The 19838-nt window shown below is 41.3% G+C and overlaps 1 protein-coding gene across 9 annotated transcripts in view; it reads left to right on the top strand.

Moving 5' to 3' along the window:
• Positions 1-8192: 8192 nt before the first annotated feature.
• CEP70 (centrosomal protein 70) overlaps positions 8193-19838 on the top strand; it is a 140752-nt gene continuing 129106 nt past the window's right edge. For 6 of the 9 annotated variants that reach the window (XM_023736011.1, XM_023736015.1, XM_023736012.1 and 3 more), the window contains exons 1-2: positions 8193-8314; positions 10668-10826. The gene's annotated coding sequence lies outside the window, so the exon portion shown is untranslated. Of the gene's footprint in view, positions 8315-8389; positions 8566-8870; positions 10827-19838 lie in introns of those variants that run through there. The other 3 variants (XM_023736008.1, XM_023736009.1, XM_023736007.1) reach the window with 3 other exon arrangements.

The raw sequence follows: 19838 nt of genomic DNA, 5'->3' as shown, positions 1-19838 counted from the left end.
CAGTGGGTAGTTACTGTGGAAAGTGGGCCCAGCAATAGACCAGAGACACACGATGGGATTCTGGAAGGATTCTGGGGGCCCCATTGTGTAATTTCTTCCTGCAGCTTGGTGTTGATGGAGAGGATTATTTCACCTTCGAGGTTGGCAGGGTGAAGGGAGAGCTATGAGACATTAGGGATCAACCTATTGTCTAGGTTAACCAGTCTGCAAAGTAAGAATGACTGAATTCTTAAGCAAATTATGTTACAGGGATTCTGCTTATTCTGTTGATTCCTTGTTTGCTATCCTATATTGAAAGTTCCCTGAGGACAAGGACTTTTTCATATTTGTATTTTCTTCTGCATCTATGTCCTATTGAAAGAATGAATTGGGAGAAAGGTAAAAGGCTCCAGAGTGAAAATTTCCAGAGATGGAACAAGGCTGGTTTAAGATGCCTCCCTAATTTCCTTTTCTGAGAAACAATCCTGAGTTGTTGGGCTAGGACTAAGAAACCCTGGTCAAGGAACAACCCAAAGATACTGTTTAATTAAACATTGTATTTTCTTGTAAAACCTGGGGATCGGGACATCACTTAAGCAACATCAATAGGTTGTAATTTCTTGATATGTGCCTTAGATACTGCTGTCTAGTCCTTCTAACAGCCCAAAGATTATATTTACCCCCATTTTACAGAGAGACCCGAGCCCTTTAGAAATTGTAGGGCGAGAATATGGAGCCCGGCCTGTGGAATTTGAAAAGTTCATGTTAACTGGGCCAGTTTTTAGGAAAGCATTGTGCTTGAAGAAAAATCTAGGCATATCCTAAGAAGCCTGGAGGAGTTCCTCTGCCCAGGGACTCCAGAGTGCAGCCTGGTTCTGGTCACCCGTGAGGTGCATCAACATCTACACTCAAAATAGGCAAGGCAACCCATGATTCCTCAGCCGTCTTATGTGTTGCTGTTTCTTCTTTGGGTGTAGTTTCTAGGATACCTAGAATTGGAGGAATATTCCAGTTTGAGTTGAATTTTCCACCTACTTATTCCCTGGGCAAGGAGCCCTGGTAGCACAGTGGTTAAGCACTCAGCTGTTAACCAAAATGTTGGCAGTTTGAATTCAACTGCAGCTCTGCAGGACAAAGATGTGACAATCTGCTCCGTGAAAATTACAGGCTTGGAAACCCTATGGGGCAGCTCCACTCTGTCTGATAGGGTCGCTATGAGTTGGAATTAACTTGAAGGCAATGGGTTTTTGGTTTATTCCCTGAGCCCAGGACACCTGAGGTAGGAGTAGCCACTGGTTACTTGACAGGACTGTTATAGAAAGAAAAAAAGTCTCAATAAAGCCATTGTGAAAGTTACCAAACTTAAGTATAAGGTTTACTCATTTAGGCTGATCTTGCTTTTGACTTTATTCCCACTCTTAGATTGTTTCCCAGTAAGTGCCTAGATGCTGCTCTAACCTCCTACATTGCCCCGCAACCAACTTGCCCATAGACACCACTGATTTATTTTAAGAGAAAAGCTGAAAACACTTTCATTCACAATAGTCGGTGTTATCCCTGGACCTCCTTTTGAAAAGAGAATTGTTAATGGATTGACTGATTTTTCTGAACTCGCTTTTTTTTTTTATTTTATTTTTATTGTACTTTAGGTGAAGGTTTACAGAACAAATAGTTTCTCATTAAACAGTCAGTACATACATTGTTTTATGACATTGGTTAACAACCCCACGACATGTCAACACTCTCTCTTCTCGACCTTAGGGGACCTTTTTTTTTTTTTTTTTTTGGTGACAATATGCACAGCCAAAGATACACCATTTCAAAAATTTCTACATGTACAATTCAGTGACATTGATTACATTCTTTCAGTTGTGCTGCTATTCTCACTTTAGATGAAGGTTTACAGAACAAAATAGTTTCTCATTAAACAGTTAGTACACGTATTGCCCTGTGACAATGGTTAACAACCCCACGATGTCAACGCTGTCCCTTCTCAACCTTGGGTTCCCTATCACCAGCTTTCCTGTCTCCTCCTGTCTTCTAGTCCTTGTCCCTGAACTCCTGTGCCTCATTAGTCCCATTCTGTATCATGGGGCTGTCGAAACCCTGGCTGAACAGTGAACCTAGGGAGTGACTTCACCACTGAGCTAAAAGGGTGTCCAGGGGCCATACCCTCAGGGTTTCTCCAGTCTCTGTCAGGCCAGTAAATCTGGTCGTTTTCTGTGAGTTACAATTTGTTCTACATCCTTCTCCAGCTCTGGTCAAACCCTCTGTTGTGATCCCAGTCAGAGCAGTCAGTGGTGGTAGCCGGGCACCATCTAGCTGTACTGGACTCAGTCTGGTGGAGGCTTTGGTAGCTGTGGTCCATTAGTCCTTCAGACTAATCTTTTTCTTGTATCCTGTTCTCTTCATTCTCCGTTGCTCCCGAACGGGTGAGACCAGTGGAGTATCTTAGATGGTTGCTCATAGGCTTTTAAGACCCCAGACACTACTCACCAAGGTAAAATGTAGAACATTGTCTCTATAAACTGTGTTATGCCAATTGAGCTAGATGTTCCCTGAGATCATGGTCCCCACAGCCCTCCATCCAGCAATTCAGTCCCTCAGGGATGAACTCACTTCTTAAACAAACTCACTTCTTAAACAAAGCCCAAAATAAAAGCGAAGTGACAAACCTCTGATAGCTACAGATTTAAAATCTTCCATGTGCCCTTCTAACACTAGCTCCGCATGACAATTGACCATGTGTTAAAGGAGGCAGCATCAGTCCTTGAGAAACAAGCCCAGGGCAAAGTATTCTGGCTGCTGGGCCAGCCTCAGAGAGCCGTGTGTCAGAACCTGTGCCAGTGACTGCAGTCTCCTGCTGCTAGCCAGGCTGCTGCTGCGTAGGCATCTCTCCCTCGGCACAAGGAGGCTGTGGCTCTATTTATACAAACACAGAGAGTGAAGAAACAGTGAATCAAGGCAACTACATAGAACTTCCAGCTAGAAAAGCTTGGCCGTTTCAGGGGAAAAAGATGGTTTTGGTCTGAGTTACTTGGAGAATGGGATTTCGAGTCTTTTCGCAAAGAGTGAAACGAAGGCAGTACAAGCACATGTTCCAATTGAAATGAGACTTTTTTTTAAAAAACTTTTCCTTGTTTATTTTGAGAAATTTAAAAAATACATAAAAGTACTAAAAATAATACCCATTTTACTGCCATCCAAAATTGACCATAATTAAATATTAACTGAAAAAAAATTAATGGAAGAATAATTACAATAAAGACTAATACTGCAGATAAAGCCCTATTTGACTCTCAACCTCAGGTCTCATTCCTCTTTTTTCATCTCCAAAGGTTACCCCTCCCCAATGATTATGAAGTATTTCCTCTCAAGTCCACTTTCTGTAATTTTATATAAGAGTAAATGTTAATGCGGATAATATAGTTCTGTTTTAAAAATTTATTTGAATGGTACAATGAATGGCAACTGGGAACTTGTCTGAGAGTACAGGATTGTAGCAAGTTCATCCTTTGGAATTCATAACACCATCATCATTACATTGATCCAATATTTATTGACCATCTGTTATATGGCAGGCACAGTGCCAGGGAGTGCAATAATGAACAGCACCAGTAAATCCTTCTTACTCATGGAATTTACGTTCCAGTGGAGGAGGCAGTCACAAAAAACGAGCAAATAGACTGTGGTAGTCAGCCTCCAAGATGACCCCCAATGATTCTCACTTCCTGGTATTCACATCTCCCTCACATTTGACCAGGGTTGGTCTGTGTGATTGATAGCATATGACAGACATGAAGATGTGTCACTCCCGAGGTTGAGTTCTACAAAAAGACTGCAGCTTCTGTCTTAGTGCTCTTATACTCTCTTTTAGAACACTCTCTGCATAGGGTGCTGCCACGTCTTGATCAGTTGCTCTGTGAGGAGCTGCAATGTCCTGTGGAGAGGCCCACTTGACGAGGAACTGAAGCCTGTCAACAACCATAATTGAGTTTGGAAGTGAATCCTCAGCCCCAGTTGAGCCTTGAGACGATAGCCCCAATCAACAGATTGACTATAACCTCATGAAAAGATATTGTCCAGAACCATCCAACTAACCCGCTCCTGGATTCCTGACTCACAGAAACTCTGAGATAATAGATGTTTGTTTTAAGCTGCTATGTTTTAGGGTAATTTTTTATTCCAGAATAAATAAATTAATATACAAGCAGATGAAATAATTGCAAAGTGTAATAAGTGCAAACACCAATCTGGCAGTAGAGCAAATGCCCATTGCAGGAGGTGGTGTGGTTAAGTGGTTAATAACATGGGCTTTGGAGTATGAGTGCCTGGGTTCAGATCCTGGCTCTGCCATATAGTAACTATGTGAGCTTGGCAAGTCATTTCCCTCAGCTTCTATTTCCTAATTTGCTCATAGGTAAAATAAAGATAATAGCAGTTATATTAAGGTTGTTGTGAAGAGCCAAGTTAGAAAAGAAAGGGCTTAGCACAGTTCCTGACACATTTTAAGTCCTCAATTTATATTAACTATTGTTGTCATTCTTTGCAGCTTCTAAAATATTTGTCATTCATATATTTGCCCGAGCTGTTTGCTTATTGTCCTTCACATTGGAAAATGGCTACTGAAGCTGAATGCCACTGCATAAATCTGTAGCTCAAATTTAACAGTGTAGTTGAACACTGCATACCTACTTTGTGCCAGGGACTATGCTAGGTTCTGGATAAAGCTTAGTAAGATATGGTCCATGTCCCCAAAGAGTTAGATTCTAGTGAGGAAGGCAAAAACCAAATGCATTTGTATAATAAAGAATTCTACGTCTGAAAGATTTGAGTTGAAGGATCTTCAAGAATTCATTACCAAACATCACTCATATTTGGTATACCCTTTGTTGAGGGGAAAAATCTGATAGTTTTAGACTCAGGAGAAAACGTGAGAATCAGTTTAGAAGTTTAGAAATTAAAAGACATGTTTTTATTGCTAGTGAAGGCTATGATTTATACTGGGATGTTGAAGCACAGACAAAAGTGGAAAGCTGAAATGATGACATGCTTCAGATCTCAGTTTAAATGTCACTTCTTCAGAGATGCCTTCTCCACACTCCCCTGGTCTCTTCCTTTAGGGCACTTATATACTTATTTGTGTTTATTTCCTGTTTCTTCCCTTAACTAGAGGATAAGCTCCACGACGGCAGGAAACACATCTGGTTTACTCACCACTATAAACTCAGCACCTAATTCAATCTCTGTACATAACACGCACTCGGCATCTAGTTCAATCTCTGTACATAGGAGGAACTCAGCAAATTTTAAATGAATGAGTGTTAAATGAGTGTTTAGAACCATCAGAATTCATAGTGAGTGGGTGAGGGCCATAGAAAACCCTGAGACAAAGGTAGCAGGATCCTGAGTTAAAGACATAATTTATGTGCAGGGTCTTTTCCCTCCCTAGCAAAGAAGAATGCTGCAAAGGCCTTGCCGGTTCATAAGAAGGGAATTCCTTTGGTGGGTGATGCTGTAGAGCCTCCTTCCCTCCACTCACCACACACAAAATCCACGAGCTGATGGGAAGGAGGCACTATTGTTAGGAAATAGAGAGTAATATTGTGCTTTGATGGTTGTAAAGGATACTGTTGGTTATTCATCTATTCTCCTCTTCTCCCTTACAGGACTCTGGTTCTGTTCAAGTAGCCATGCTTCCCATTGCAACACCTGTGACTCAAGGAGCACCAGCCCCACTGCCAATTTCAGTTATGGTCCCTGTTCCTTCTAGAACCCAAGCATAATCCTTTTGCATATTTCCCAGGCAGTTACTGATTGGGAGGCAGGGTGTATGTGTGTGTATGTGACCTAATTGGCTCAATAAAGCAGAAGGAAAGATTTTAGATGGAAAAGAAAGTATGTGGTCCTGATTGTTCCTGTTAGACAAATGGACAATCACTTTAGTATGAATTTGAAGCCTATCGTGTCTACAGCAGAGCAGACAGTCTAATAGTAACTGGATCCTTGATAATTTGTTGAGCCACTGAATTAACTAACCCTAAAGTCTACCCTGACTCTGGACTTTCTAGTATGTGTGATAATCAATTTCCTTATTGTTTAAGAAGATAGTTTGAATCCTTTTTTTTTTCCAATTATTTGCAGCAAAAGTATTCTAAATGACCCAAGGATTTTTGGCTCCTGGCCATAATTAGGGCAGCTGCACTCAGTGGGCAAGTCACTCTGCAGTCCTGGAAAAGACAAGCAGGAGACCCTTTGTGTTTCAAGATTTGAAAATGAAAATCTACCAGCCATTGCTAGTGTGAATACCCAGGAATGTAAAGGGCAGGTGGTGGAGACATGTTTGCATGGGGCAGACCCAGAGATCAAACTCACAGTGGCCTGGACTGCCTGAAAGAAGGATGAGTATGGGCCTGAAAGAACTGAAAGCCTAAGAGCTATAGTCCTGGAACCCCCTTGGGAGAGACAGGCGTGATTGATGCCCTCCCTGGGAAATTCCTGTTGGCCAGTGCCGTAGGACCTGCACTTACAGACTTATAATTTGATCAGTTGGAAAAGATGGGTTGTCAACAGCGCCACTATGTGGCTGAGAGATGCAATGACCATGGACAAATGAAACTCCAAGTCTTCCCTTCAGGTGTGTGGTAGTTGGATTGTCCCCTAGGAATTATTTTTTAACTACTTAACCCTCTATGAATTTTTGAAAATGGTGAGCAGGGGCTCTAGTACATTCTGAATTTATTAATCTGAGAAATAGAGAATTTAGCTGATTTTCTTTGGGGGGAGAAGGGGAGAAAAAAACTGTTGCCGTCAAGTCAATTCCGACCATAGCGACCGTATAGGACACAGTAGAACGCTCCATCGAGTTTCCAAGGAGCTGCTAGTGGATTCGTACTGCCGACCTTTTGGTTAGCAGCCAAGGTCTTAACCATTGCACCACAAGGTCTCATATTTGTATCTGGTGGAGCAGTTTTTACTGATATATCAGAGTGCAAGAAAATTAGGCTTACACATGCCAAAACAAAAATATTTCCATTGAATACCCCTTTTAAAAACCTGACAATGATTTCCTATCACCTATTGGATAAAATCCCAGCTCTTTAGTATGCCTCACAAAGCCTTACCCTCTCTGGCTTCTGTCTGCCTCTCTGAAGATGTGTCACACTTCTCAGCTTCCTCAGGAAGCCTTCAGTAAGTTCCATAATATTTGTCAGGGCTTTTTGGGAGTTAGGTTTGTGGTTTTTAGGAGGGGGGCGTGAGCTGTGCAGAAGGGGCCCAAGGAGAGCTTCCTGAGCACTTGTGAGCTAGGTATTATACTAAAGTGCTTTGGAGTTATTTAATCACACAAGGAGTTTTCTCTAAATACTTTTCCTCCCTGTATTGTCGGGATCCTCTTATTCACCGTTCAGAATCATTCTTACGCATCCTTCTAGGTTTTCGGTTTTCCATTATGGCTGCACATCAGAATCACCCAGGGAGCTTTACAAATTAGTGATACCTTGGTCCCACCCTTGGCGATGTTGATTTAATTGGTCTAGGGGCCTGGACATGAAGAGTTTTCAAAGCTCCACAGGTGATTCTAACGTGTAGCCAGCGTTGAGCCCCACTGGTCTAGGAAGGCTTCTGTGACCCCCTTAGGTAATCCCCTTCCTCCTTCCTTTCTACGCCTTACACACCCTTCTCTGATCACGCCTATCAAATTGTACGCTAATTTCCTAGTGTATGCCTATCGCCCTAACTAGATTTCGGGCATCTCCAGTCAGCCATCTCAGCATTCTTGGGAGCCTGATGTAGGCCCTGACACCTCGCAGGGATCTGGAAAATGTTGAACGGAATGGTGAAATGTCATCAACAAATATTTACTGGGGGCCTCCAAATGCAAGGCACGGCAGCGCTTAGTCAGGTCCGGAACATACAGAACAGACTGACTGGTCCTCCTAGCAAGAGCCTCACTTCACTGACGCCCTCAAAAGGAGTATTTCTGATGTCATCGGGGTAAATGAGGCGCCACGTACGCGACAAAGTGCCTGCGGTCAGAGCGTGTTAGCAGTGCGCGCGTGCCATTTGACAAGCCCTGCCCGCTCTTGTAGGGTTTGTGGTAAGCCACGCCCTCAGCAGCGGAGCCAACCAGAGGACGCGGGGCGGGCCCAGCCTCTAGCGAGGCCCGAGAGAATCGCTCGCAGCGCTGCAAGACCCGGCCTGGGCCGGCGCCTCCTCGCGCTAGGGCTCGATTGGCCGGCCTCCCGGGGCTGTGGTAACGGTCGCGGAGGCGGGTCGGAGAAGACCGAGCGGGCTAGGAGGGGGCTCTGCTGGTGGGAGGTGGTGGCTGAGGAAGGTGAGTGGCGTCTGGGGTTCGCAGAGGCGCCGGGAGGACCCCCCCACTCCGTGCAGCACCTTCGGAATTGGCGTCACTTAACCCTGCGAGTAGTCAGACTAGGCCCCTGTGAGGAGCTGCCCGGGACGAGGGCGCCCCAAGAGAAGGACCGCACAAGCCTAGTTTCGAGTACCGGCTCTGCCGCCCTGTGATCTTTGGTTTCTCCCTTAACGTCCCGGCGTCTCATTTTCTTCATTTGCATAATGAAGCTGGTAATTCTTGTCTTACATGGTGGTTGTGAGTGTTAAATGAGGCAATAAGTGTAAAAGTTAGAACGATACGTGGCATCATCTAGATTTTGGATAAGTTGTAGTTAACTGCGCCATCCACAAGAATCGTCCTGGGGTGGCCCGGCCCAGTTTCCAGTGTCAGAGGTCACTGAGAAGGTTGCTTGGCTAGTGGAGACTGCAAACAAAAGGGGGGTACTTAGAGGGGGAAGGTGAGTATCCCTTTCTCCGGTTTATTAGGCTCATTCCAGGTTCTGGGGGGAACCTCTGACTTTGTGCCACACCTAATTTGATTCTGTTAAGAAAATCAGTGAGGTGGAAATGTCAGAAGGCTAAGAGACCCGGAACACAGAGAACAATCGGAAAGGGTTTTTAGTGCCTTTTTGTTTTCTAACCACAATATTAAATACAGTGCAGGCTCTACCTTTACAGCATTCAGTCCTCTGCGTAAGTTTTTTTGTTTTTTTTCTTTTAATACTGCCGAGTAGACCGGGGCCTCCCTCGCCCCATCTTTTGGCGAGGAGGTGGCTGACATAGGGTTTTGCTGGCAGCTTCTGTTTCAAAGGGGGAAATGCTGTTCTGACCCTTTATGTAACTTCTTCTGAAGCAGAATGATTTTGCTGAGATGATCCAATCTTAACTCCATTCCCTTATTTGTGGTAGATTTAGGTCTTTCTTAGGAACATTAAACAGCAAGTTGGCATATTTTTGGAGAGATTTTTGCATCTAATAGAGAATAGAGAGTTTGGAAGCGTTATATGTTCTATTTATTGTAGCAGTGTGAGATACATACTTTGGAGGAAGTTACTCATGGTCTTTGGGTTACTTGAGAAAGAACACTTAATGGCCATAGTTTGTTATTTCCAGTACAGTTAATGCCATGTTTTCTTATTTCCTATTTTTCCATAGAAAAAGTGGGGAAAAATAATTAGATTTAATATATGAATGTTACAGAGGCTTCAAATTTAAAAAGGCAATTTGCCAAAAGACCTTTGGGAAACCTTGGAACAGTGCCATAAGATACAGCTGTGTTATGTTTCTCTAAGCATTGCTTTCTATGCTATATGCAAACTAACTCATATCCTACACCGCCCCCCCAACAACCTTCCAGTCTCCCCTGCTCCCACAGTCATAACTTTATGTTATGACACTAAAGTTATGACTTCTGGGAGGCCATAATCTTGAAAGCATTCGGTCTCTTCCTGTTACTTTTAAAGTTCCGGATGTGTCTTGATAGAATCTAGAGTGAGAGAAAGGCTGCTGCAAACTCTTGGCTGAACACATTCATTGGAGGTTTTGGTCATAGGTAGAAATGAGGAGATAGTTTTCTAAATGCCTTTGCTTTTTGTGTTTAGTGGTAGTTTGTCTGAGAGTGCTTTGTTTTAGTACACTTGCAAAGGAGAATATTCTGCTTTTGCATCCAAAGGTCAGAAAGCTGATCCTTTAACCACTGATGATAGGATGGATCCCTAGCTAAATGTTTTCAACAAATTGGGAGAGGAAAGAATGAAAAGGAAAAAGTACATGATAGTGAGTCATGGAAGCCATTAGCAGTTAACTTCAGTTGTACCAGCTTCAGACCAATGGTTAGCAGTACCACAGATGTCTGCTCTGGGGATAATGGCACAAGACCTTTCTTACTAGGAGCTAGGAGGTTGAACATTTCAAGATTTTGGTCTGTTTATCTTTTTGGAACCTAGATGAAGATCAAGTGTTGGACCTGAGACTTACTGGGTGATCATTCCATCGAGATAAACTTGAATAAGTAAAAGGAATCTGCTAAAACTGAGATATGTCTAATGTGACAGATGACTCTCTATGGATGTTAGGAGGCCATAAGCATAGAAAAGATCTAGTATTTATTGAATACTAGGTATATTATATATATTTCCTTTTGACATCATGATAATCCAACAGGTAGGTGATATTTTAAACTAAGTTAAGGGAACAGAAGCTCAGAGAGGTTAAGTAACTACTTAAGATAACTCAGATAGGTGGTCACCAACCCTAATCACCACCTCTGTCCTGCTGTGAGCCAGGCAGTACTCTATGTTCTTTCCTAATCTTCACTCTCTTAATCTTCACAGTAACCCTATGAACTAGGTACTTACATCATTCTCATTTTACCATGAGGAAATGGAGGCAAAGAGATATTAAGTAACTCTCCTGGCGGTGTGGTAGAGTCTGCAGTTTGAAGAGTTTGAACCTGGGCAGTGTGACTACAGAGCTATACCAGCTTTCTTTTGGTTAGTATTTCCTTTACGTTTAAAAGATTGTATTTTTAAAAATCTTTCTATTGTAAAATGAAGTTTTTTAAAAAACTTTTTATTTATTTTTTAAATAATATTTTATTAAGTTTTTGGTGAAAGTTTACCTAGCAAGTTAGATCCCCATTTGACAATTTCCACATAAATTTTTCAGTGACATTAGTTACATGTATCATAACGTGTCAACATTCTGTGTTCAGTTTGTTCCATTTCCAGTACTCTAGTTTCCCTGCCCCCTTATCTTCTCATCTTTACTTTTTTTTTAATTGTACTTTAGAAGAAGGTTTACTGAGCAAACTAGCTTCTCATTAAACAATTAATACACATATTGTTTCGTGGCATTGGTTGCCAATCCCACGACATGGCAACTCTCTCCCCTTCTCTACCTTGAGTTCCCTATTACCAACTTTCCTATCCCCTGCTGCCTTCTTGTCCTTGCCTCTGGGCTGGTGTGCCCATTTACTCTTACTTTGTTTTATGGACCTGTCTAATTGTTGGCTGAAGGGTGAACCTTGGGAATGACTTCATTACTGAGCTAAAAGGGTGTCCAGGGGCCATATTCTTGGGGTTTCTCCAGTCTCTGGCAGACCATTAAGTCTGGTCTTTTTTTTGTGAGTTAGAATTTTGTTCTACATTTTTCTTCAGCTCTGTCCAGGACCCTCTGTTGTGTTCTCTGTCAGAGCAGTCAGTGGTGGTAGCCGGGGACCATCTAGTTATACTGGACTCAGTCTGGTGGAGGCCACGGTAGTTGGGATCCATTAGTACTTTGGACTAATCTTTCCCTTGCGTCTTTAGTTTTCTTCATTTTCTCTTGCTCCCGAAGGGGTGGGACCAGTGGGGTATCTTAGATGGCCACTCACAGGCTTTTAAGACCCCAGACGCTACTCACCAAGATAGAATATAGAACATTTTCTTTATAAACTATGTTATGTCAGTTGAGCTAGATGTTCCCCGAGACTGTGGTCCCCACAGCCCTCAGCCCAGCAATTCGATCCCTCAGAGTTGGGATATGTCTATGGAGCTTCCATGACCTTGCTTTGTACAAGTTGTGCTGGCTTCCCCAGTATTATGTACTGTCTTACCCTTCACCAAAGTTACCACTTATCTATTGTCTATTTAGTGCCCCCCCAACCCCTCCCGTCCCTCGTAACCATCAAACATTGTTTCTTTTTGTGTGTAAAGCTTTTCATGAGTTTTTACAGTAGTGGTCTCAGACAGTATTTGTCCTTTTGTGATTGACTTAATTTTAGTCAGTATAGTGTCCTCCAGTTTCATCCATGTTATGAGATACTTTGCAGATTCGTCATTATTCTTTATCATTGCATAATACTGCATTGTGTGCATGTACCATAGTTTGTTTATCCATTCATCTGTTGATGGGCATCTAGGTTCTTTCCATCTTTTTGCTATTGTGAACAGTGCTGCAATGAATATGGGTGTGCATGTGTCTGTTCGTGTGACAGCTCTTATTTCTCTAGGATATATTCCTAGGAATGGGATTGCTGGATCATATGGTATTTCTATTTCTAGCTTTCTAAGGATTCACCATATCATTTTCCAAAATGGTTGTATCCTCTTCCATTCCCACCAGCGGTGCATAAGAGTTCAGATCTCCCCGCAGCTTGTCCAACATTTGTTATTTCCAGTTTTTTTGATTCGTGCCAGTAATGTTGAGGTGAGATGGTATCTCATTGTGGTTTTGATTTGCATTTCTCTAAGGGCTAGTGATTGCAAGCATTTCCTCATGGGTCTGTTGGCCACTTGAATGTCTTCTTTGGTGAAGTGTCTGTTCATTTCCTTTGCCTGTTTTTTAATTGGATTGTTTATCTTTTTGTTGTAGAGTTGTTGGATTTTCTTTTAATTTTAGAGATTAGACCTGTGTCTGATTTGTAATGGCCAAATTTTTTTCCCCAGTCTGTACATTCTATTTTTACTTTTTGGTGAAGTGTTTTTTTCTTTTAAAAAAAAATTTTTTTTATTGTACTTTAGATGAAGATTTATAGAACAAATAGTTTCTCATTAAACAGTCAGTGCACATATTGTTTTATGACATTGGTTAACAACCCCACGACATGTAAACACTCTCCCTACTCGACCTTGGAGGACTTTTTTTTTTTTTGGTGCAAATATATTAGCCAAAGTTACAGCATTTCAAAAGTTTTTACATGTATAATTCAGTGACATCAATTACATTCTTCCAGTTGTGCTGCTATTCTCACTATCCTTTTCCAAATTATTGCATCACCTTTATCTTTAACTCACTGCCCACTGCCGACTCACTTCCCATCAAACCTTTTGAGTGCTGTTGTCAATTTGATCTCACATAGATAATTCTTTTTTTTTTGGTACCTTAGATGAAGGTTTACAGAACATAATAGTTTCTCATTAAACAGCTAGTACACATATTGCCCTATGACAATGGTTAACAACCCCATGACATGTCAACACTGTCCTTTCTCAACGTTGGGTTCCCTATCACCAGCTTTCCTGTCCCCTCCTGCCTTCTAGTCCTTGTCCCTGGACTGCTGTGCCTCATTAGTCCCTTTTTGTTTTACGAGGCTGTCCAGTCCCTGGCTGAACAGTGAACTTCAGGAGTGACTTCACCACTGAGCTAAAAGGGTGTCTGGGGGCCATACTCTCGGGGTTTCTCCAGTCTGTCAGGCCAGTAACTCTGGTCTTTTTTTTTTGTGAGTTAGAATTTTGTTTTACAGCCTTCTCCAGCTCTGTCCAGGACCCTCTATTGTGATCCCTGTGACAGCAGTCAGTGGTGGTAGCTGGGCACTATCTAGCTGTACTGGACTCAGTCTGGTGGAGGCCATGGTAGCTGTGGTCTATTAGTCCTTTGGACGAATCTTTTCCTTGTATCTTGTTCTCTTCATTCTCCCTTGTTCCCGAAGTGGGGAGACTAGCGGAGTATCTTAGATGAGTGCTCACAGGCTTTTAAGACCCCAGACACTACTCACCAAGGTAGAATGTAGAACATTGTGGTTATAAACTGTGTTATGCCCGTTGAGCTAGATGTTCCCCAAGACCATGGTCCCTACAGCCCCCCACCCAGCAATTTAGTTCCTCAGGTTAGTTTGAAGTATCTCTGGAGCTTCCATGACCTTTCCTTTTACAAGTTGTGCTGGCTTCCCCAGTATTGTGTACTGTCTTACCCTTCACCAAAATTACAACTTATCTCTTGTCTATTTAGTTCCCCCTGCACCACTCCCATCTCTCCTAACCAACAAAGATTGTTTCTTTTTGTATGTAAACTTTTACATGAGTTTTTATAGTAGAAGTCTCATGTCTCATACAATAATTTTCCTTTTGTGATTGACTTATTTCACTCAGCATAATGTCCTCCAGTTTTATCCATGTTATGAAATGCTTCACAGATTCATCATTGTTCTTTATCTTTGCATAGTACTCCATTGTGTGTATGTACCATAGTTTGTTTATTCATTCATCTATTGATGGGCGTCTAGGCTGTTTCCATCTTTTTGCTATTGTGAACAGTGCTGCAGTTAATATGGGTGTGCATATGTCTATTCGTGTGACAACTCCTATTTCTCTAGGATATATTCCTAGGAGTGGGATTGCATTTAGTAGTACTTTTTTTTGTGGTGCTGACGTTTTCTTTGTTCCTATTACTCTCCTGTTCTGAGTTCCGTTTGTTTGTGGATATTTTTTTCATTTCTTTTGTTTTTGTAGGTTTTGTTTTTACTGAGACTTTATGTTTTTCTTCTTTTTTTTTTTTTTGATGAGTAGGTTTGTTAACTTTATTTGTGGTTACCTTGAAATTTACCCTTATCTTCCTAGATTTGAACCAGTCTGTTATTACTTGGTATTGCCTTGCCTTCCTCTGCATTAGAAGGTTCTATACCTCCACCGTTTATTCCCTCTTTTATTGTTCTGTTGTTGTTGCCATTTACAGATTAACCTCTCTGGTTCCCTGTTGTAATTCCTTTGGTTTTGCATAGCCCTTAAAAGTTCATTTCCTAGGTAGTATCTGGCTAGTACAATCCTGTGTTCTGTATTCAGCCTGTTATCTGATGTTGTATGTTCTCAGATTGAAGGACTCCCTTTAATAAGTCTTGGAAGTTTGGTTTGGTTTTTACATAGTCCCTTAATTTCTGTTTGTCTGGAAATGTCCTTATTTCACCATAATATTTGAATGAGAGTTTTGCAGGATATATTATTCTTGGTTGGCAGTTTTTTTCTTTCAAGGTCTTATGTGTGTCATCCCATTGCCTTCTTGCCTGCATGGTTTCTGCCGAATAATCCGAGCTTAGTCTTACTGTTTCTCCTCTGTATGTGACTTTTTGTTTTTCTTGAGCTGCTCTCAGGGTTCTTTGTTTGTCTTTGGTTTTAGGGAGTGTGATTATGATATGCCTTGGTGATTTTCTTTTGGGGTCTATCCTTTATGGGGTTCGTTGAGCTTCTTGGATGGTCAGCTTTTCATCTTTCATGATATTGGGAACGTTTTCTGTCAGCAGTTCTTCGATGATCCTGTCTGTGTTTTCTGTTTTCTCCCCCTGTTCTGGAAATCGGATCACTCGCAGATTTTTGCTTTTGATTGTATCCCACATAATTCTCAGGGTTTCTTCATTTATGTTCTTTATTCTGATTTTTCCTCAGAGTTGTATCCAAGTGTTTGTCTTCAATTTGGCTGATCCTGTCTTTCATCGTTTCAAACCTGCTCCTCAGCCCTTCTATGATACTGTCCATTTCTGAAATCTAGTTATCTTTTGGATTTCTGATTGTTTTTGTATGATTTCTGGTTGTGAATTTATTTAAACATTTTGTTCCTGTACTATTTTCTTGAATTCTTCCATTTTTTGGTCTGTATTTTCCATGAATTTGCCTGCCTTTTCCATGAATTTGTCTATTTTTTCCCCATTTTTGACTGTTTCTTGCTTCAACTCTTGGATAATTCTGAATACTGGAGATATGAATTCCCTATCAGTTAGGTCTAGTGCCTTTTCTTCTACTGGAAAGTCATCTGGTGTTTTATTTTGGATACCTACTGGAACCATCCTGTCCTGTTTTTGTAAATGTTTTGATACTGTCTCTGTCTTCAGGGCATTCAGTGGTTATCTTCCTCGTTTATTGATTGTAGATTTGTTTGTTTCTTCCTGCTTTTTTGTTTTATTTGGTTATGTCTGAGCAGGCGGGCTTTGCATTCTTTGTTGTTTGCTCATCTGTGGGCACAGTACTTTTCACCTCCTTCTCCAATGGACATGGTCAGTCACTCAGGTATGGTACAGCAGGTCATGTCCAGCTGAAGGGGAGTTGCTGGGATGGGTTGTTTGTGGCACGTACCAGGGCTGATAGTGCGGACCGAGAATCAGTGCAGGGCACATTCCAGTAGGCCGTGCCTGTGCTGCTTGAGAGTGTGATGTTCAGCGCATGGTGCAGGTAGGCAGGAAGGAGGAGGTAGATTCTGATGTGGGGAGCGAAGATGATTATGGGACAGATGAGAGAGAGGAGAGAGAAACAGGAGCCAAAAACATACACACAAACAAAAAAGAGTGCTAAGGGAGCTTGCTGTTGGAGTGGAAAGAGGGGAGACTCAGAAATGGAGAACAACAAAAATGAAAAAAAAAAAGATAAAAGAAAGAAAATGAATAAATCAAGAAACTGGAAATGAAGAAAGACAAAAAGGGAATAAGAGAGAAGAAAACAACACAAAAAAATGGAAAAAAAACAAAAACAAGAAAAAAGAAATGCCCCCAGGGATGTCCCTGTGCTTCTGTGCAGAGTAAGGGAGTAGCTTCCAAGCCATGTGGTACTGCCTGGCAAGAAGGGGCTCCCAAGCTGAGAAAAGAAAAAAATAACAAACAAATCAAAACAGAACAAATCAGAGCAAACAAACAAACAAAAAAGCCCGGGGGGTCCCACCAGTGTGGCGGCACAAGCAGGGAAGCAGTTTCACAGTCGAGCTGTGTTATACAGCCTTTCAGGAAGAAGCAAAGACGGTGCATGGAGTCAGGTATTTGAGAGAAAGGAGGGGGAGGTGGTGAGAGCTAAGGAAGAAATCTAAAGAAGCAGAAAAAAGCAACACCAGCAGCCAAGAAAAGGCACTCAGGGAGCTGGCCAGTGCGGGTGGGTGGAATCCAAGTGACACCGGAGTGAAGCTGGTGCTTCCTGCCCAAGAGACTGTGGCTGCAGCCAGCAGAGGAGGCTAAGTGGGGGTGAAGAAGGGTGGGGGGTGGGAAAGCCTATATTGCTGGTTACCAGTTGTTTTGTCTGCTTCTGGAAGCTTCGTGAAGCTGCTTTCTCATACCCCCTGTTTGCTGATTTCCAATAGGAGTCCAAGATGGTGGATCCGTGCTGTAGTAGCTGTGGGGACCTTTGCATGTATCTCTCCTCGCTCTTTGTTCTCAGTCAGTTGCTTATTCCATTCGGTGCTTGGCTGAGTTCTTTATCTGTTCATTTGATGCTTAGGGTTTCAGGATTGATGTGTGACTTTGTTTGCCTTACTTTTTCTGATCTTTGCTCTTGGTGAAGTCTTTTGGTGAGCATAAGTGTTTTAATTTTTAGGGAGATCTTAGTTATCTAGCTTATCTTCTGAAGTTTGTGTGTTGTTGGTTATGGTTTATATCCTGTTAATGCTGTGTATTAGGGCCTCTAGCATTGATCCTATTTTTTCGCCTATGAACTTTATAGTGTTTGGCTTTATATTTAGGTCTATGATCCGTTTTGAATTAGTTTTTGTATATGATGTGAGGTATGGGTCCTGTTTCATTTTTTTTGCAGATGGATATCCAGTTTTGCCAGCACCATTTGTTAAAAAGACTGTTCCTCATTTGGTGGACGTTGGGCCCTTGTCGAAGATCAGGTGACTGTAGGTGGATGGATTCACATCTGGGTTCTCAGCTCTGTTTCATTGGTCAATGTATCTATCATTGTACCAGTACCAGGCTGTTTTGACTACCATAGATGTGTAGAAGGTTCTCAGGTCAGGTAGTGCGAGTCTTTATACTTTATTCTGCTTTAGTAGTGCTTTACTTATCTGGGGCTTCTTCCCGTACCACATAAGGTTAATGATTAGTTTTTACATCTCTTTAAAGAATGTTGTTGGTATTTAGATTGAGATTGCACTGTATTTGTAAATTGCTTTGGGTAGAATTGTCATTTTCACAATGTTGAGTCTACCTATCCATGAACATGGTATGTTTTTCCATTTATGTAGATCTCTTTTGGTTTCTTGCAGTAGTGTTCTGTAGTTTTCCTTGTATAGGTCTTTTACATCCCTGGTTAGATCTATTCCTAAGTATTGTTTTTAGGGGCTAATATAAATGGTATTGTTTTCCTGATTTCCTTTTCATCGTTCTCTTTATTGGTGTATAGGAAGCCAACTGATTTTTGTATGTTTATCTTGTATCCTGCTTCTCTGCTGAATCTGTTAGTACCAGTAGTTTTCTCATAGAGTCTCTAGGGTTTTCTATGTATAGTATCATATACACAAACAGGGACAGTTTAACTTCTTCATTACCCACTTGGATGCCCTTTATTTCTTTTTCTTGCCTTATTGCTCTAGCTAGGACTTCCAGCAAAATGTTAAATAGGAGTGGTGATAAAGGGCATCTTTGTCTTGTTCCCGTTCTCGGGGGAATGTTTTAAGCCTCTCTCTGTTAGGAATGATGTTGGCTGTTGGTTTTGTATAGATGCTATTTATTATGTTGAGGAATTTCCCTTCTATATCTATTTTATTGAGAATTTTTCTCAGGAATGGGTGTTGGACTTTGTCAGATGCCTTTTCTGCATCAATTGAGATGATCATGTGATTCTTTCCTTTTATTTATGTGGTGGATTACGTGATTGATTTTCTGATGTTGAACCATCCTTACATGCCCGGTATGAATCCTACTTGGTTGTGGTGTATTATTTTTTTGATATGATGCTGAATCCTGTAGGCTAAAGTTTTGTTGAGAATTTTTGCATCTATATTCATAAGAGATATTGGTCTTTAATTTCCTTTTTTTGTTGCGTCTTTGCCTGGTTTTGGTATCAGGGTTATGCTGGCTACATAGAATGAATTCAAAAGTGTCGCTTCCTTTTGTATGTTCTGAAATAATTTGAGTAATACATGTGTAAGCTCTTCTCTGAATGTTTGGTAGAATTCTCCAGTGAAGCCATCTGGGCCAGTCCTTTTTTTTCTTGTTGGACTTTTTTTTATTACCTTTTCAGTTTCTTCTCTTGTTCAGGGTCTGTTCAGATTTTCAACATCACTTTGTGGTAGTTTGGGTAGGTAGCATGTTTCTAGAAATTTATCCATTTTCTCTAGGTTTTCAAATTTTTTGTAGTATAGTATTTCATAATACTCTATTGTGATCCTTTTTATTTCAGTTAGGTCTATTGTAATGTCCCCCATTTCATTTCTTATTTGGGTTGTTTGCATCGTCTGCTGTTTTTCTTTTGTTAGTTTGGCCAGTGGTTTGTTGATTTTGTTGATCCTTTCAAGGAACCAACTTTTGCTTTTGTTGATTCTTTCTACTGTTTTTCTGTTCTCTATTTCATTTATTTTTGCTCTGATCTTTATTATTTCCTTTCTTCTGGTGGCTATGAGCTCTTTTTGCTGTTCGCTTTCTATTTGTTCAATTTCTGTAGTTAATATTTTGATTTTGTTCCTTTCTTCTTTTTTGATGTGTGCATCTGTTGCTGTATATTCTCCTTTGAGGGCTGCCTATGCTGTGTCCCAAAGGTTCTGGTATGATGTGTTTTCATTCTTGTTTGATTCTAGGAATGTTTTGATTCTATCTCTGATTTTTTCTATTATCCAGTGGTTTGTAAGCAGGGTGTTATTCAATTTCCATGTAATTAATTTTCTTTTCCTCGCTCTTCCTGTTGTTAATTTCTACCTTAATGGCATTGTGGTCAGAGAAGATACTTTGAATTATCTCAACGTTTTGGATTTTGTTGAGGATTGCTCTGTGGCCTAAGATGTGGTCTATTCTGGAGAACGTTCCATGTGCACTGGAAAAAAATGTGTACTTTGCAGCT

Source organism: Trichechus manatus, unplaced genomic scaffold (genome assembly GCF_000243295.1).
Source record: "Trichechus manatus latirostris isolate Lorelei unplaced genomic scaffold, TriManLat1.0 scaffold00084, whole genome shotgun sequence".
Lineage (NCBI taxonomy): Eukaryota > Metazoa > Chordata > Mammalia > Sirenia > Trichechidae > Trichechus > Trichechus manatus.
This window is presented reverse-complemented; position numbering and strand designations above follow the sequence as displayed.